Raw genomic sequence first — 19724 nt, 5'->3', positions numbered from 1 at the left:
AGTGGGTGTCAATGGGAATAAAAAAGAAATATATGTTCTACTATATGTAATAGTTTAAACAATAAAAAGAAAAAGAATGAGTAGGTGAGACAATGAATCATTTGGAGAAAGTGGTGCATGAAACCTGTATGATGAGACTGATATTTTGGAGGAAACCCCGAGTGTCAGTAGGTAGCAGAGAATTCAAGGGGAACTGACTGACATAAATATTAATTGCCATTTTGTATCTCTGGCCTTGAGGGTAGCTCTTCCTAGTTTGGTGTTATTTCATTTATCTTCTTGGTAAATATTTATTAAGTACCAACTCTGCTCCATGCACTATGCCAGGCTTTGAAGATTATTGGAAACAAGATCCTATTCCTTGCCTTGTGGAAGAGACAAGCAGTAAATGTGCAAACACAACAATTCATGAGAATTGGAAATGTTTTTGGAGAAATACCCAGAATAAAGGGAAGGGAATAATTCTATAATGATGGGAAGACTCTGAGGCAGTGAAATTGGCTTGGGACCTGAACGATAAGGAGTTATCTTGTGAAGATCTGAGGGCAAGAATTCCAGGGAGGAAAAGTATGTGTGAAAGCTCTGAGGCCCTAAGCAAGAACCCAAGTGTTTTAGGAGCTGAAGAAAGGCCACTGTGGATGGGACACAGTGTAGGGAAATGGCAGGAGATGAGATGAAAACTAGGCAGAGGCAGATTATGATTTACATGGAAAAAATAAAATCAGTCTGCAGGAAAGCAATGGTGGAAGCAGGGAGACCAGCTCAGTCTGTTGCCAGTATCCAGATGAGAGCCAATGGTGGCTGGAGCTGAGATGGATGGATAAGTTGGAAATAGACTAGTAACATTACAGAGAGGGATTCCTGGTTGATGGGTAGTGTGTGCAAGCCATGGGGTCTAGGACATGGAATATTGGGAGCACACATGTGGTTTGCAATGGCTATAGTTTTGAGTGTGCAGTGGGTTGCAGGAAGAGATCTAATGTAGGGAGGATAATATCTACTTCACAGAGCTATTGAGGGGCTCACTGGAGAAAACAAGCCTCTACATGCTTCAGTTTTCTTCCCAGTGGAATGGGGGTGGTGTTGCAATGCAATCACTAAGATCCTTTCCTTTCCTTGATTGCCCCTCCCCCGCCCCCGCCACTACCCAGGATGTAAAGATGTGAAACCTGATTAAAATGTCTTGCTCCTGTGGCGTCAGCTATATGGAGACTTCCCCGCATGGGTTCTCATGGCCTTAGGTGCTGGGAACACCTTTTGAAAGTCAGAATGATAAGTGAATAATGAAATAGGTATTGAAAATCATCAAACATTGGAAGCCCTTTTCATGGGCAATATAAAACAGGTTGTCACAGCAGACACCTGGCACAGACTGTCTACTTCTTGTTTCCCTGTCTTTGTCAAGGATGAATCTCCCATGAATATGTTAGCCATCTCCTCATTTTCCTGAGCACTCACAAATCCTTTCTGCAGAAAACAGCAGAGGCCGAGAAATAATGATTACTAGTCTGGGTTTCTGTTTTAGGAGGCTGCTCGATGATAATAGTGCTTATTATATCCACATGTGGGCCCAAGCAGTTCATTTGTGGCATCTCATGTGACCTGCACAACTGGGTGATGTTGGTGATAGCATCTTCCCCATTTTACAGATGGGAAACATGAGGCTCCAAAAAGTAAGTAATTGCTTGAGGTGGCATAGCCTTTGTACAGCTGCTATCAGTTGGGATGTAGCAGAGAGCGCACTAGACTCATCCTTCAGGGTCTGGGCTCTGTCTTTTGGCAAGGTATGACCAGAATACTCATTCTTGCTTCATTTTCTCATCTAGGGGAGAATAATAGCTACCTTAGGGAGCTGTTGTGAGCATTGAGAGAAATTGTGTAAATGTATTAATACAATAAACATTAATCCTTTCAACACAAAAAATGCTTTGTAAACCACTGTTATAAAAAATTTAATAACCCTCACTAACTATTTCTAGGCAATTAACTTGGTTTTGTACAAAAATCACATTTAATGTGACAATATTAGTAGTGTTGAAGAATGCGTAGGTTATTTGGGTTTCTGTAAGTGTGTGTGGGAAAGTGATGAGGAAGAGAGTCTCTCTAGAGATTAGAAAGCAGTGAGTCAAAACTTTTAACAAGTTGAGAATAATTTCAGACAATATTTCCTTCTGCATTATGAAGTCAACATGGAAAAAATAAACCAAATATTTATGAGGTGCTCAGCCATGTTCCAAGCACTTTTTGGGAGGGATGGGTATGGCAATACACCAGACTGTTGAGTCCCTCAAGGAGATTGCCATCTACTGCCTAGTGCAGAGACAAGATGGGTAGACAAGGTGGGTAGCCTTCTTCTAGGGGCACAGAGGTTTCCACAGCAGAATCTGATGTGTGTGTGTGTGTGTGTGTGTGTGTGTGTGTGTGTATGAAAGAGAGATACACACACACACACACACACACACACACACACACACAGAGAGAGAGAGAGAGAGAGAGAGAGAGAGAGAGAGAGAGAGAGAGAGAGAGAGATTGCTTCACATTAGTCAAACAAGGTTTTGGCATAATGAAATTTGAGAGACCTTGACTGAGCTAGAGAAATCCATGAGAAAATGAAATGAATCAGTGAGTTTGTGATAAATCATAACTAGTTTTTATATAGATCATAATCATATACATGTAACCAGACATTAGTCAGGGTGCTTCTAGATATAGGTTAAACTACCCAAAGGCAGTGATTCACTACTTTATGCCTTCTTTTTATAGCAAATATTTCTTTTTTTTTGTTTTTTTTTGTTTTTGTTTTAAATCAATCTTTATTGTTCATATTATTACAAAGGTTCCTCATTTCTTCCCCCCTCCACCAGGTTCCCACCACACCCTCTGCCCCCTCCCCATCCCCCATTGTCCTCATCCATAGGTGCACAGTTTATGTTCAGTCTCTTCCTTCCTCCCTTTCCCCGATAGTAAATCCCTTTTCAGATAGTAAATCTGTTACTTAGCATTTTCTCATATCAATAATACCTCCACATGCCCAATGATACACTTCACACAAAAGACATTTCCAAATAGGTCAACCAGCCTCATCCAGGCCCCACCCAAGGCACTCACAGATCAACACCCCAGCGCTATACTAACTCAACACATCCAGACCTAAGCCTTCATCACTTGATTCAGCAGACCCTCGAGTTCCCGCAAAAGTTTCCAGCCATGTCTGAGAGGCAGCCGTGGGCAGGGACAGGCGAGGAGCGAGCTGTTTCAGGCCTGGCTGCTCCGGGCCTGGCCTCTGTTGCTCTGGTTCGTTCCACAACCAGCTGCTCCGGGTCTGGTCACTGCCGCTCCCGACCTAGTTGCTCTGGACTTGGCTGTTGCTGCTACAGGCCTGGCCGCACCCGACCCGGCTGCTCTGGGCCCGGTTGCTCCGGTCCCGGCCGCTCCGGGCCTGGCCGCTCCCAGCCTGTCAGCCGCTGCTCCGGGCCTGGCCGCTCAAGACTCGGATGCTCCGGGCCTGGCCACTCCCAGCCCGGCAGCTGCTGCTCTGGGCCTGGCCGCTCCCAGCCCAGCAGCCGCTGCTCCTGGCCTGGCCACACCCAACCCGGCTGCTCCGGGCCTGGCCGCTCCCAGCCTGGCAGCCACTGCTCCGGGCCTGGCCACACCTATAGCAAATATTTCAGACTACATTCTTTACTTCATCAAAAAGGTGATACAACCCATCTACAATGTAATTTCAAAATCCAATCAATAGAATATCCACTATAACAAAGGAAGAAGTAAAGGAAAGTAATTTAAGGTAAAGTAATATGTATAATATTTTAGTATGTAAATGCTCAGATGTGACTACATGAGAGAGATACTGTGAGATAATCAAATGGTACCCCAAATTCCCTAAGGGATACACCTGGGGTCTTGGTGGTGGCTGCTGGTTGGCCAAAGTTTTTCTCCATGTGGCTTTTCTCTGCCTGTGGTATTTCACCATTCAGTAGTTTAGTCAAAAACTTTACACACCCCCTGGCTTCCAAGAAAATAAAACAAAAGCACCAAGATTTTCAAACTCTAGGCCTTGAGATCACACAGTTCAATTTTCATTGCACTCTATCCATTACAGCAAATCACAGGGCCAGTCTAAGATATTAAAAAAAGAGGTGGGAAATAGACTCTACTTATTTATGGGAGAAGTGGAAAGGTCATTTTGTAAATGGACACGTGGCATCAAAGATCATGGTTGCCATTTGTACAAACTGCATACCATAGGAGGATAAGAGCCCTGAATACTAAAAATAATCATCTGTACGTTGACTTCTTCCTATATTCCAGGCACTGTGCTAAGGCTTTGCATGTATTATGTTAATCAAACCTGGGGACATAGTTCTGGACAAAAAGACATGAAACTCTTAGTCTCATGAAATTCATATTCTAGGTGGTGGTGGAGGAACCAGCCATTCTATGTCAAATGGGGATGTTCTCTAAGAAGAAAAATAAAGCCAAGGAAGAGGACACAGTGCAAAAGTGCAGAACTATTTGGTATAGGATGCTTGGGCAGCCTCTCAACTAAAGTAACATTTGAGTACAGACCTGTGAAACATGGATAAGGAGGCTGAGAGGACATCAGGAGAAAGAGATTTCAGCAATGGGGAGCAGTCAGGATAAAGTGAAGAAGGTAGATATACCTTGGATGGATCAGAAACAGCAAGTAGGGCAGTGTGAGGAGCAGAGTAAGAGGGAACACTGTTAAAAGATGAGGTCAGAGAGGGAGAGAACCAGACTGGGACACTATAGGCCATTAGGACTGGGTAAGGACTCCTAATTTTATTCTGAGTGAGATAAGAATCTATTGGAGAGTTTTGAGCAGAGGAGAGAAATACTTTGACTTATGATTTTAAAAGGTCATTCTGGCTATTATTAGGGAAGCAGAGTGTAAAGAGGCAAGGATGGAAATAGGGAGATCCATTGACTAGCTGAAAGGCTGTTGCAATTATAATTTTAAAAAAGCTGGTGGTGGCTTGAACTAGAGTGGTAACTGAAAGTGGTGAGAATTGGTCTGATTTTAGATATTTTTCAAAATTAAGGTCAACAGGATTTGTTGAAAATAAGGTGTGGGATGGGAGTGAAGGATGAATGTAACTTTTCAACCTGGGAAATCAAAAGAATGGAGCTGCCACTGACTCAGAGGGGAACCACTATGGGAAGAGCAGGTTGGGAGAAAAAGATAAGGAGCAGAGTTTTGGAAATGTAAATTTTGAGATGCCTATGGGACATCTACAATGCATCATAAGTAGGAAGTTGAATTCTAAATTCGGTTTAGAATTCAGGGGCTATGTTTAGGTTACTGATGAATATTTGCATAACATCAGCATATAGTGATATTTAAAGCTGTGGAATTGGATGAATTGACCTATCCCAGGGAATAAGTGTAGATAAAAAAGAAGAGATATCCAAAGACTGAGTCTTTGAAAATGCCTCATTTAAAAGTAACCAAAGAACTTATATGCATAGATGCATAACCCATGGACATAGACAATAGGTTGTTGAAGGCTTGAGTGAGGTAGGTACAGGGTGGAGAGGGTCAATGGGAAAAAAAGGGAACAAATGTAATACTTTCAACAATGAAGATAAATTATATAAAAAGAAAGGCTGTAGGAAAGAAAGAAGTCAGGCAAAAGGGGAGGTGCCAATAAATGAGTTTGAGAAGAAGCCATTGTGCTTGGAGAAGAACCAAGTTATGTCCTTAAAGGTAAACGCGTGAAATATTTCAAGAAAGAGACCAATCATGTCAAATAAAGCTATGGATTGAGTCTGGAAAGAATCGTGTATTGATTTTTGAATGGCAATGTAATGGCTAATCATGGCCTTCATAAAATTAGTTTTGGTGAGGACATGAGGTTGAAAGCCTTACTAGAATATGTGCAAGAGAAAGTGAAGACAGAACATAGACCACTCTTATGTGGGTTATGTGCCACTGAATCAGGTCTGAGGTCCACACAGTCCTGTTCTCTACAGCCCTGCTCTCAGGAAAAGTTTTTATTCTGTATAAAAAATAAATTGTAGCTGGAAGATGTTGATGGGGGACATTATGTCCTATTTGTTTACTGCTGGTGATAATCTAGGAGAAAGGAAATAGTTGATGATAGATGAGATGGGGAAATTGTTGGAACAGTTTCCTTGAGTTGGTGAAATGGAATAGGATCTAGTGGAGGGATTGGCCATAGATGGGAGCATGCTACTTCATCACTGTATGGAGGAAATACCAGCATGCACAGTCCAGTTAAATAAGATGCAAGGTCATCAGCTAAGAGTAAGGACATGGAAACAGATGACAGACTTTTGAAGAGAGGTAAGAAGGTGAGAACAGACAGCTGGGAAGTTGGGAGAGATGGTTGACTAGGTGAATGTGGGATATTTCATGAACAGCGGTGGACTCTTAGAAGGTTAATGCTCATGAATTCAAAGTGGAACCACCCATGTGCTAATGTGTTTTCTTTCAGCCCATGTCTGCAGGCATAGAATAAGTGGAGAATTGGCTTTAAACATGGCTTAAGATTTTTCTTTATTCTTTTTTTAGGGAAGAGTGAGAGAGAAAAGTTGGAAGGTATTTAGAGGACATTACAATGATGGGTTATGGAGTTTAAGTTGAATAAGAGCAAAGTGAGTGAGAGACAGTGTAAAGATATATTGGTTTTTAATCTATGTGAGGTTGAGGGATTGTTGGAATGTGATCATAGCAGGAGAGAGCTGGATATGGTGTTGTAGTGTGTGTGGAGATCTTTTTTTTTTTAAATAACTTTCAAAAAATATATATTTTATTGATTTTTTTACAAAGAGGAAGGGAGTGGGATAGAGAGCTAGAAACATCGATGAGAGAGAAACATTGACCAGTTGCTTCCTACACCCTCCTCCCCTCCACTGGGGATGTGCACACAACCAAGTTACATGCCCTTGACTGGAATCAAACCTGGGATCCTTCAGTCCACAGACTGATGCTCCATCCACTAAGCCAAACCAGTTTCGTCATGGAGATCTTAAAGTTGAAATTATAGAGGGATAGCTGAGTATGGTAGTCTGGGCTATGACAATGGGTGGCTGAGATGGGATGGAGGACAAAGTTGTTGGAGAGAAAGAATTGAGAAGTGGAGTGTTGGATGGATCATCTATACTGATATTGAATTTTCCAACCTGAAGTTATGTATATTGCCACTTACAAGGGTAGTTCTATTCCCAGAACACTAAATTCTCAGGGAAGATTTATTGACTGAACTGTTGTTCCACATGACAATCAAATTTCAACCTGAGACTAGTTTTTGATGTGCAGAGTTGAGGCAGAAATAAATGGATCCTATCCCACCATGAGCCAAAGTGAGGATACTAATCTCTAAAAATAGAGTATAGCGAATTAGCTCTTAGGGGTAATTACTTGGCAAATTCTTTCTCCCTGGACCCTGCAATACTTAGCTTCCCAGTGCTTTAATAAAATGAATCCACACTGCACCACCAAGCATTTTTGTCTTTAAAAATAGTATATCTGTTTCTTATAACAAGTCTATGGAAAGAAGATAAACATAAACAGAGGGTGTTATCACAAGTAATAAAGAGGAGAAAAAGCAATGGAATTTGGATTTTCCTCATCATTATAATGGTCCCTGGAGTTTAAGATATTTCATTTTTTTGTTCTAATTAAAAGTAAGAATTTTGGACTGACCCTCTCTTAAGAAACAGTGAATACTGTGAGAATATACTTCTATAGTTATAGTGATAAATGCATTGTGTTCCAAACCTTTGGGGGTTGGTTCCTATGGAAGGTATAATGTACTAGTATTTTCCCTTAGAAGCAATGTTACATTTAAAAGTTAAATTCCTAGGCAAGTCTATTTAATCATAATGTCCCCAAACAAAAGAGTATATGCCATTATTAGGAATAGGAGCATAAATATAGCTTTTCTTTTACTAACTTCAGGATGTAGGAATTATCTACATTTTACAAAATTAGAGAGCTGAGGCGTTGGGAAAAGAGACTGAGTGCAGAGGTGCCATTCACACCAGGCTGGTCTCACTCCCTTGTATTACACTCTGCTCCTCATGAAGGCCCTTCATGGCACTTGCAATGATGGGGTTGCTAATTGAGGTTGCTGCTGGTGCCATCCATGGTGCCCTCTTGGAACGACCCTGTCAGACAGAAAGAAGGTGCCCGTTAAGATGTGACAAAATAGCTAACCTCTTCCAGGCTCTTCTCAAGAATAATTTCCACTTTTGGTGATAACATTTTTTCAAACAAGAAATTAATGCCATTTTTATTCCTCACTGAGATATCACTGGGCCCCGTTTTAAATGGATATATTTCAGACCATGATTAGAAAAAGCCATACTGGGTAGAATGCCAAATCCAAGAACCTCAGCCTGATTAGAAATTGCTATAGAAACCAAAGGGAAGAAAATGGAGAAAGACCTGTGAGAGACCTTATTCTGGCTTTTAATAGTTGGAAGTAAGATAGAACTTATTAAATGAGTTAGTTAAAGAGAAGGTATGGTTGCTCATAGTTCCTTGTGAAGGAGAAAATATAAAATCTACTAATGTCCATTGATCTCATTAAGAATAACTTTGTTGTCACACACCCAGCACACATCAAACAAACAAACAATCAAACAAGAGGAATTACTAGTGCTTCAGGAGGTTTTGAGTTACAGGTAATTTTTTTTTATGAGAAAGTATTGGGAATATTTTCCAGTGTAAAGTTCAAAAAACTGATCAAATCTCTCCCTCAAAGGATTAAGCTGTCTTTCAAGGATTTATTTTACTTATAGAGGAGAGAGATGGGGAGACAAAATAATAAAAAGAGAGGACGGAAGTTCCTGCAAGAGACCGGGAGATAGGGAGACACACAGGAGAGAGAGATTGGCAGCCATAGAGAGAATAGGAGCCATCTATTATGAAAGAAAGGAAACCCGATGGTCTGGCGTGGCTCCCAGCCAACAATACAAACTTTATTTGCTGTTTTTGATCCAAAACTTTGGGGAAAGGCAATCACTTCTAAATTGAAATTTTATTCCTTTTTAGCTGTGTAGGTGGGAAATAGCTTTGGATTGCTCTGTTGGTCTTAAGTGTTCCAGGTACAATTGTGTGTCACTCCGATATTGCAGCCATCTGTTGGTAATAAATCTCTGTGTGATTGCCATCTGTGGGCAGAGAAGGAGTGTGACATGCTTCTTCATTTAGGGACCTTTGCATATATTTTTGGTTCTAAGTACCCTGGCACTGAAGACATGAATTCACTCTAAGAACCTTTAGTCTCATGGAGATAGATATTTTTAGACAGGACTGCATTGGAGTCAAAAGCTTCTAGCACCACAATTAAGCTTGTGTGAGCATGGGCAAGAACTTAATATTTCTGTGTCTCATTTTATGCATCCATAACAAAGAGAATAATGCTCCAATAGGGTTTTTGAAAAGGGCAAATGCAGTTATATTTGTAGAAGGCTTAGCCTAGTATTTGGTGCATAATGCATTGAGTCTATCAGGATTGGTTTAGTAAAGCAACAATCCTTACTGATAGCATTTTAACAAGAATTTTAATATACAGAATTGATTAAATAAGGGTTGGAGAATGAAACATTTAGAAACCAAACCAAAATAGAACAAAATACAGAGGAAGCATGGGAATAGCTCCTGGGGAAAAGGAGGGGAGAGATTGGGTTATCAGAACTTGGGGGCTGGGACCCAAGTGTCTGGGAGGGGACACTGGCCAGCCAGAGCTAGTATTTCTTTGGAAGCACAGTGATACTAATCCTGAGAATATGGGGAAACAAACAAACAAACAAACAAACCAACAAACCAACTGGAAACTAGAATGAACTGTAGCCGACCAGGTGAAGAGCCTTTGTGGGTATGACACAGGAACAGAAACAAAAGAAGAAAGAAGCTTGTTTTTTCATTCATCCTTGTCTATCCCTCCAGTCTCTCTCCAGTGTCCCCTGTTGGCAGAGCATAAAGGAAGCAGCTGACACAATGAAAATGTAGTTTGTAGTCTCAGCCCCAGCATCAGAGTAGAGCATAAAATTGTGGTTATGAAATTGAGAGACAATAGACAATAACTGGGACATATGCACTCAATAAATGCTGGCCAGTATAATTTATCTGGCCTCTCCTCCCCTCCCTTTTTTCCTCCCCTTTATTCTCCAGTAACATTGATCCCCTCAACACTGCCCTTCCTCCTCTCCCACCCCCAATATTCTCAGGGAGAAGAAACTAAGGATGGTAAGGAAAAAGGAATGGGGCATAACAGGAGACATAGCAAAAGAAGCCTAGTGTTCTCATAGGAGGTATGAACCATCAGCCATAGGATCATACTTCTTTTTTTTGGCAGATTGGGGTTTTTGGAACAGCTTTGTGGGATTTCCAAGAGGAAAATTTGTTGTGTCTACAGTGAAAAACTATTCTTCTCTTAGACAGGGAACTCTTCACATGCAAAAATCAAGGTGAAGTTAATGCTTACATGTGCAGTAGAAGACAAATGGCTGCCAGTTGAACCTTTCCTAGGAAGGAGGGCAAGAGCATGTGTAGAGATACCTGCTGAATGTGACTTGAAAAGAGGGCACAAGAGGACAGTTGTGGGTGTGGCCAACTCATCAGCTTGCCCTTTCATTCATTGCGTGTCTGCTTTGGAATTGCACTAGGTGTGCTCAGGATTCACAGATGTTCAAGACACAAATCTCATTATCAGTGTACTCAAGGAAGTCAAGTACACAGTGCCTGAAATACAAGGCAAAGTTACAGAATCAGCCCTGCTGAGATGCAGCAGCAGTCCTGTTTTCTTCACCCAATCAACCCCATTTCTTGTGCTCTATTCACAGCTTGTGGATTAGACTATGAGTATAGTAAATGGGTTCTCTGAGGTTCAAGGTAAAACATAATTTAATATTATCAAGATAACTCAGGAAGGATAGAGAAAATGCACAATTATAGGTTCAATACATCAGATACCACTCTACAAAACTGACAATTTGGGATTCATCTTATTACCCACCCACCCATCCATCTATCTATCAATTCCATCCATTCATCCATCCCTCCACCATACACACATCCCTTTATTCATCCTTCCATTCATCCATGCATATGTCTACCCATTACATCCATCATACATCTATCCCTTTATCCATTCACCCATCTATCTATACATTCCATCCATTCATTCTTCACACATCCTTTATTTTTCTCTCCCTTCCATCTATCCAGCCCTACCTATAATATACTGAACCCAGTACTAAGTGCTCAGACTATTAGGACTATTACAGATGACCACAATATAGTTATCACCCTCAAGGAGCTCATTGTCTCATGAGGGAGACAAACAAGTAAATACTAAACTATAACAAAATGGTAGGTGCTTTTTAAAGTATTGTACCATGTCTTGGTCTGGTGGATGTTATTAAAAACAAAACTAGAGCAACAGAAAAATAATTCCTAGGGTGTTCAGTATAGCACCTTAACAAATGGTTAAATGCCTGGTCTCAGATCCAGAATCCTGCTATTACTGGCTCTGTAACCATAGCAAGTTCCTTATTTATTTATTTTTTTTGTTGGCATTTTTATTATTTCACTAGTGGCCTGGTGCACAAAATTCGTGCACATTATAAGTGAATTAATTTAAGGAAATACTTTAATATTATTATTTGCCCTTTCTCTATAATAGAAGTGTCAGAGATGAAAGAAAATTAATAAAATGTATACGAAAATCTCCCTCCTGTCAGAGTCTGGGGTGCACTGCAGGACCCAGAGTCAAGTCCCCACCCATCTGTGCACGCCTCAAAAATCACATGAGACACAGACCTGGCCAGCCCCATTCCCATCAATCCCTGCCAAATAGGGGGGGGGGTGCGCAGCCTCAGTCCCCCAGTGGACCCTCAGGTCCCCCGAACTGGCACTGGGGCGGGGGGCATGGCCTAAGGTTCCCCAGCCTGACACGGGGTTGTGGGGCACAGCCTCAGGTCCCCTGGCCCAGGGCAAAGGGTGTGGCCTGAGGTCCCCTAGCCTAACATTGGGGCAGGGGTGTGTGTCTTGAAGTCCCCCATCAGGCCCTGCAAGGAGTGTGTCCTGAGGTCTCCCAGCTGGGTGCAGGGACAAAGGGTGTGGCCTCAGGTCCCCTGCCCAGGGCAAAGGGAATGGCCTGAGGTCCCCAGCCTGACCCTGGGGAAGGGGGGGGATGCCTTGAGGTCCCCTGTCAAGTCCCACTGGGTGGAGGGCATGGCCTGATGTCCCCCAGGCCAGCACCAGGTCTGGGGTGTGACCTAAGGTCCCCTGGCCTTGGACAAAGGGCATGGCCTGAGGTCCCCTGGCCCAGATCAGGGCACTCACCTTGAGGTCCCCCATCAAGCCCTGCCAGGTGGCGGGTGCATCCTGATGTTCCCTGGCCTGGCTCTGAGGCAAGGGACATGGCCTGAGGTTTCCTGTCAAGCTTTGCTGGGTGGGGTGGGGATGGGGGGGCGCAACCTGAGGTCCCCCACCTCAGCCCAGCTCCACACAGCCTCAGGTCCCTGCTGATCACTTGTTATGGGAACCCTGCCTCTGCTGTGGGTGCAGCCACCTTGTGATGGCATGAAAGTTAATTTGCATATTATCTCTTTATTATATAGGATATTTAAAATGAGTCTAATAGTATTTTGCTCATAAGATTACTGGTAAGATGGAAGGATTCAACATATATAAAGCACTCATAATCATGTCTAGCACATAGAACGCATTAAAAAGTGTTGGCTAATATTTGTATATTACCTTCAAGTTTAAGTTCATCATGGTATTTAATCTTTCAAACCTCTTCCGGTCCTACAGAAATAGTTTTGCTTTCAAACAGGGATAGTGAGGTCCAGGAAGGAACGTTTTTTTGGGAAAGTCATAGGACTTCAGAGCAGTGGAACTGGAAATCTATCTCAGTGCTTTGTCTCTAATGTCCTTTCCATTATGCCAGGAAGCATCATGTATTGGCTTGGAAAAGCAACTCTTGTTCCCCAAGTGTCATAGCTAGTGACTGCCTGCAGCTGGGCTGACTGTAAACACAGCCAAATGACACAGGTTGCAGCATAACCAAGTCACTGCTGCTTTGCCCGCATCTGCCACTCAACACCAAGTCCCTGCTGATCCGGGGACAGAAGGAGTGGGCCAGGGAGCTGCCAGACACCAACTACGTCTCTTAATTGGTTGCCAACAGTCCCCTCCATCCAAGTCCTTGATGGGAAAGTGCTCCCCTAGGAGTTCACGGCATTAGGAATTCAATATCCTTTTAAAATCAAAGCTGGCTTTGGAGTTTGAAATCACTCAGAAATGAGATTTTTGTTTTGTTTTGTTTTTTATTGTGATTTCATTTACAAGAATGTGGATAGGCTTCCTTAATTGTTTCATTCACCTTGGGCTCGGGCCCTGGGACAATGCACCCGAACTCTGCATGCAGAGATCCATGAGGCTTAAAGAGAAATAGGAAATGATGTGGAAGCCCCGTGTTTCCCAGCCAAGGAAGCCCAGCCACACATGTGGATGGCACAGAAGTATGTGGGGGCATGGTGATTATAAAGAGGGACATGGGAAACAGGGGGTCTGTTCAAGTTCATCTCTTTAATGCCCTGTGCTGAGACCTGGGGCAGCGAGTGAAACAGCCTTGCTTTCTAGGAGTTCCTAAGCTAAGGTGACCAGACGCCCCGCTTTTGGCGGGACAGTCCCGATATTTAACAATTTGTCCCACCAAAAGCGGGTCGTCTGGTCACCTTATCCTAAGATAGCTAGGGAGGAGTATAAACACATGCTTATATTACACTGTAATGTGGGAAGACACGGCAATACAGGTAGCATGGAAGAAGAAAGGATTCCTTTTACATCTGGGAATCTGAGGCGGTTTCAGGAAGTAAATGCCATCTAAGCAGAGTTTTAAAGCATGGATAAGAGTTTTCTAGATAGATTATTTTAGGAGGTGCATTCTAAGCAGAGGCATAACATATCTAATGACCTGGAATCACGTACTTGTTTAGCTCAACAAAATTGGTTTCTTTTTTAATAGTCATTTTCACATATTAAAAAAAAATTTTTTTTAATTGATTTTGGAGAGGAAGGGAGAGGAGAGAGTGATGGAAACATCAACAATGAGAGAGAATTATTGATTGGCTGCCCCCTGCATGCCCCTACCTGGGCATTGACCTGCTACTTGGGCATGTGCCCTTGATGGGAATCAAAGCCAGGACTCTATCCAATGAGCCAAATCGGCTAAGGCCAAATTGGTTTCTTAAAGAGTTGAACCAATTACCAACACTTGGTATTATCTTCTCAATTTTTTGCCAAACCAGTGGGTGTAAAATAGTATCTCATTGTGGCTTAATTTGCATTTTAAACTACTTTAAAATGAAATTCAGTATCTTCTCATCTGTTTGTTGACAATTTATGTATTCTGTGCAGTAACTGTCATTTCTATTCTGGTGCATTACGGAGTAAAGAGTCCAAGCGGCACAGAACTAGCATTTGTTTAGCATTTATGTAACATTGTGTAGGCGCTTTAAATACATTTGTTAATATGATTCTTTCTAATTGCCTGTGTTTTCTTAAAATGAGAAAATGGAGGTCCATAAAGCATGTATAACTATTTTATGTTGCTTAGCTATTGTATAGCAGCGACATGATTTCATCATGGTCTCTCTGACTCCAAGGAATAAGCTTGTTCCATTTCTTTGGGTTTGCTTTATGGCTGCAGGAACTGCTGTTGTAGCTGGATGCAAACACCCCCCTTCCCCCCCCCCCCCCCACCAGCACTGTTACATAAGTGCAGGCCTCATGACAATTTGGGGGCCTTGGGGTCCTGCCTGCCTTGTGTCAGACTCTCTCTGGCTTCACTATCACTGACCACAGAGGTCCCAAAGGCTGCAGACCAGAACAGACCCAGCTGGATGATGGCACGGAATGACACAGAGGAGATAAGTAAGTGCTGCTATTGTTTTTCACCATGGTGATGATAATGGCTTATACTGTTAGGATGCTTTATGGATCACAAAGCACTTGTTCATGTGTCAATAGTCCTGGGGAGGAGGCAAGGCAAGGACCAGCAAGGTGACCTCCTGCCCCCAAGCACATCTGCTGATCAGGTGCCTGGCCGAGGCTGGCCTTTTTGCTCCTTTTCTGTGACATTAGAATAACGAAAGACCCTCCGTTTAGCTTGACCCTATGCACTCCACCTATAAGCTAACCCGGCAGATTCACCGGTTTACAGCCAGGATGAAAATAGTAACAAGGGAATTTCATAACAGCCCTCTCCCTCTCCTCCCCCGTTAGGCCCTTTCTTCTCCCATCCTTTGTGCTTTGTATGAAAACCCAGTTGCGGGTTGCAATGGGGAGCAGAGAGTGGGGTTCTCTAAGTCTGTTCATCATAAAGGAAGGAAAAGCTTTTTCAGTTGCTTGAAAATGGTAATAAATGGGCTCGGAGTCAGGCAATTTGCAAGAGATGGGAGCAATTATGAGACTTTAACCTGCTCTGAAAGGAGCGCGCCACCCAAGATCCCCTTTGCTGGCCTCCCGCTGTCCCACATCTGAAGCTGTGGCCCACAAGGGCACCGAAAATACATCTTGTCCTTCTTGCTCAAAGATGCTGAGACACAGTTTGCCTCTGAAAGGGCCATTCCCCAAGAATGACACACTGTAGCCTTTGCGGTTTCAGTGGTGGTGCTTGTTTTCCTGTCCCCTTTCCTTTCTGTTCGGCCCCAGATCACCTCAGTTCCTCTGGAGACCAGCAGTTTGGTTCCAGGAGTACACAGTGGGTTTGGGAAACCAAGCTCCTAGGTCCACTGCCAGCTTTGCCTGCTAGAGGCTTTGTGGTCTCAGAGAGTCATTTTCTATCATCAGCCTCACTCTCTTCATCCGAGAAATGGGAATAAGACTGACTCATATAGAGTTATTCAGTGAGTGAAATGTGATGCTGTGGGATAATACTTTGCACACAAAATTGATTGCTTTCTTAATTATTATGTCTTTTTACATTTATGGTTCTCTCTCTCTCTCTCTCTCTCTCTCTCTCTCTCTCTCTCTCTCTCAACTTATCCACCATTTCCAACAAAATGATCCTTCCCCAAACTCATGCTTGGTTTGTGTGATGGTTATTTGGTGTGTCAATTTGTCTATGAAATCATAGCTAGATATTTGGTTAAATGCTATTCAGGAGGTTTCAGGATAACGGGTCCTGCCTCATGCTGGCTCCTCCTTCTTTGAATTTCAAAACCCCTTATAAGTCTGTGACATAGAATTCAGCAACACATATATCCTGGCTTGAGGTATTTTTTTTTAAGTGTCAATTTTAGGTTCTTAATGGACTTGAGAGCATTTAAACTCAATCATGGGAGAAATAGTTAATTGAGCAGATACTATTCACTATTAGTTGCCAGAGATAAATGTATAAGATGTGGCTTTCTATTCTTCAATGGCTCATATCTAATGGGCGAGGTAGACCAGTCATCAGGAAATGAAAATGCAGTGCTATTAGTGTGATAGTGGAGAGGTGTGTAGTCTTTGGGGAGAAACTGAGTGTGGGAGGGTGACTGTAAGGAGGGGTCTTAGGGAGCACATACCAAGTTTCAAGCCTAGTGCTAGGAATATGCATGTACCACCTTATTTAATACTTATAGCAATCCTGCAAGGATTACATAGATCAGTGTCCCCATCTTTCCAATGAAACCAAGAGAGAAGTGACTTATAAGGTTCAGAAAGTTTGGTGGGCTCTTGGGTCTGCTGGCTCCAATGTCCATGCATTTTCCTATTATCCTCTCTCCTGGGAGGGTTGCTTGGTAACCACTAAAAAGTTCCACTGACCTCTAGGACACTTTCTATTCTTTCTTTCTTTCTTTTTTTCTTTTTTTTTTTTTTTTTGGTGCTATTTTCTTTTATCTCACATGGAATTTGATTTTACTGGAGATTACCAAAATAAGATGACAAACAAATAAAAACAACAACCTACAACAAAACCCTTGTAGCTATTAATTTGCTATTAAAACCTGAATTTGAAGGATTTAGTTTTGAATTTTTTATCAAATTGTTATTTGTTTGTTAACAAGACAAAAGCATTAAAAATTCACCACCTGTTAAGATATTCTATCATATCTAATTATAAAACAAGGTGTTTCTTTTGATGAATCTTTTTTTTTAAAATAAATTCTCTGTTTAAGAAACAATAGACTTCAATATGCATTTGATGGGGAGGGAGAGAAGAAGAAACATAGGAAGGAAAGAAGGTAATAAAGAAGGAAGGGTGTATGGGTGGACCACTGCAAGGCATTCTGGGAGTGACAGTCTACCAGTAGCTCTGGATCCACTGATAGTGAGTACCAGAACCCTTTTCCTTGGATGTGGTTAAAATTCTGCATTCACCCCCTTCAGGCCAAGGAGTGTCTCCCATAACAGGGCTATTTTATTTTGGGCTGCTATCACAAATTACCATAAACTGGGTAGCTTAAATAACAGAAACTGGAGGTCAGGAAGTCCAAGATCAAGGTGCTGGCCAATTTGGTTCCTGGGAACGGCCCACTTTCTGGCAGAGATGGAGAAATCGTCATGCTCTATCCTCACATGGCAGAGAGAGATCCCTGGTTTCTTCACCTCCTTATCAGGGCACCAATCAGCTCATGAGAATCCATTCCCATGACCTCATCTGAACCCAATTACTGCCCAAAGGCCCCATCTTCAAATACATCCCTTTGGGGATGAGGGCTTCAATCTATCTCAAATACATCCCTTTGGGGATGAGGGCTTCAACCTATGGATTTGGGGGGAATATAAATATTTAGTCCACAGTTCAATGGTTCCTCTGTCTCTATTCTTTTATTTGGCATTTAAAATGCCCAATGTTATATGGGTTTAATGATCCTGCTGGTGGGAATGAGGTGTCTTTCACTTGAGGGATGAATCTTTATACCGATCACTGTTTCTTCCAACTTTAACTTTCAAAACACCTCCTCCCAAACCCCACAGTCACCTTAAATTTCAGCCAATTCCTGCCCCTCAATACTCCCTTGGCTTCAGTTTTTCCCTCCTCTAGCATCTACTTCCTTTCATTTCTGCTTTACTCTTCAAAACCCATTTTATCAAAGCCCTCTCTCTTCTCTCCAATTGGGATCTATCTCTCATCCTCTGCTGTTAACCTTTACAGGTGGAAGAAATGCAGACACAAATCCAACTTCGTTGCTCACCAACTGTGTGATTTAAGGAAAGTTCCATAACTTTCTCAGCTTCCTCTCCTATTAAATGAGAAACTTAAACCTTTGTTGTCATGCCTTTGGGACTTTGCATATATTATTTTTTTCTGCCAGAAACAATCTTTTCCTCTAATTTGCTTGGCTGATTTATTCTTCACAATTCAGTGTAGAAGTCACTTCTTCCTGAAAGTCTTTGATTTTTTTCCAAATTGATATTTGATGGTCTCTGTTCTCCTTAGCTGCCTACACTTCCCTGTTCCTACTTTCTGTTACCTTGTAATTGTGTGTTTTCTTGTTTCTATTCTTCTCAAGACCATGTCACTAGGCCTAGAGCATAGAGTAAATCATCAGTAAGTATTGCCAAAGATACTTTACTAATATTTACGTGTGTAAAGCACAAGGTGTATAGTAAGTAACTGCTCAACAAATTTTAGTTCTCCACCTTCCCTGTATCATTTTTTAATATTTTATTGATTTTTTACAAAAAGGAAAGGAGAGGGATAGAGAGTTAGAGAGAGAAACACCAATCAGCTGCCTCCTGCACATCCCTCATTGGGGATGTGCCCACAACCAAGGTATATGCCCTTGACTGGAGTCAAACCTGGGAACCTTCAGTTCACAGGCCAGTGCTCTATCCATTGAGATATGTATCAGTATGAAATTCTTTAATTTCAAGTCTTTATTTTAGGAAAACATTTTGCCTACCTTCAGTGGTGTCATAGTATAGTTTATTTAAAAAAGAGGGTTTTAAGTGTTTGTGGAATGAATGGATGATGAACATCTGGGATTCTTGCTGGTTCATGTGCTGGATCGAAGTTGGTCTTGTGAGGACACAGAACTCCCCATTCTTTATTTGTCTCTCATTGTGCCTCACGTGTGGATTGGTGCTTGAAAAAGTGTCACCGAATGGAAGTGGGGAAAGAGCCTGGTAATTCTGCTTTTACCTTGGTGTTTTGAATCTTCTGATAGAACTTCCCAAATGGTACCATCAAGGCTCATAGCAGTAGACACTAGGTGGAATGTGAATGGAGAGCAGCAAAGAAAGCAGGCATGAATGCATTTTTTAAAAGGAAGAAAATTGTGTTGGAAGTCAGGCATGGAAACTCACTCTCTCACATCTCTTCCTTGTTGTTCACTTCAGGGACATCTAGGAAAGAGCCAACAAGAGGCTCAATTTCTTCAATGAGAGATGAGGGGTCCAAACACTGCTGGATAGACCAGGATGGGAGACCAAGATAGCACAGAGCAGTGGGCTTTTCCCATTCTGTCCCCATCTCTGCCAGGAAGGCCTTGGCTTGTCCAAGAGCTTCCTCCTCATCCTCCCAACCCAGCAGAAGGAAGAGCCAGGGCTGCTGAGAGGCAGACTGTGTGACAGGGGAGGGAAGCTGCTGAGGGCAGCGGCTGCAACCCTAATGCCAGGGGCACTCATGTATTTCATATTTGGATTTACAAGTATAATGAGGCGTCATCTGTTGACTACCAGCCTGCCATCCATCAACCATGTTCCACTGGAGGCAGATCCCAGATCC

The sequence above is a fragment of the Pipistrellus hanaki genome, assembly GCF_964339955.1.
Source record: "Pipistrellus hanaki genome assembly, chromosome: 1".
Taxonomy (NCBI): Eukaryota; Metazoa; Chordata; class Mammalia; order Chiroptera; family Vespertilionidae; genus Pipistrellus; species Pipistrellus hanaki.
The sequence above is the reverse complement of the archived record's forward strand: the minus strand, read 5'-3'. Positions refer to the sequence as shown.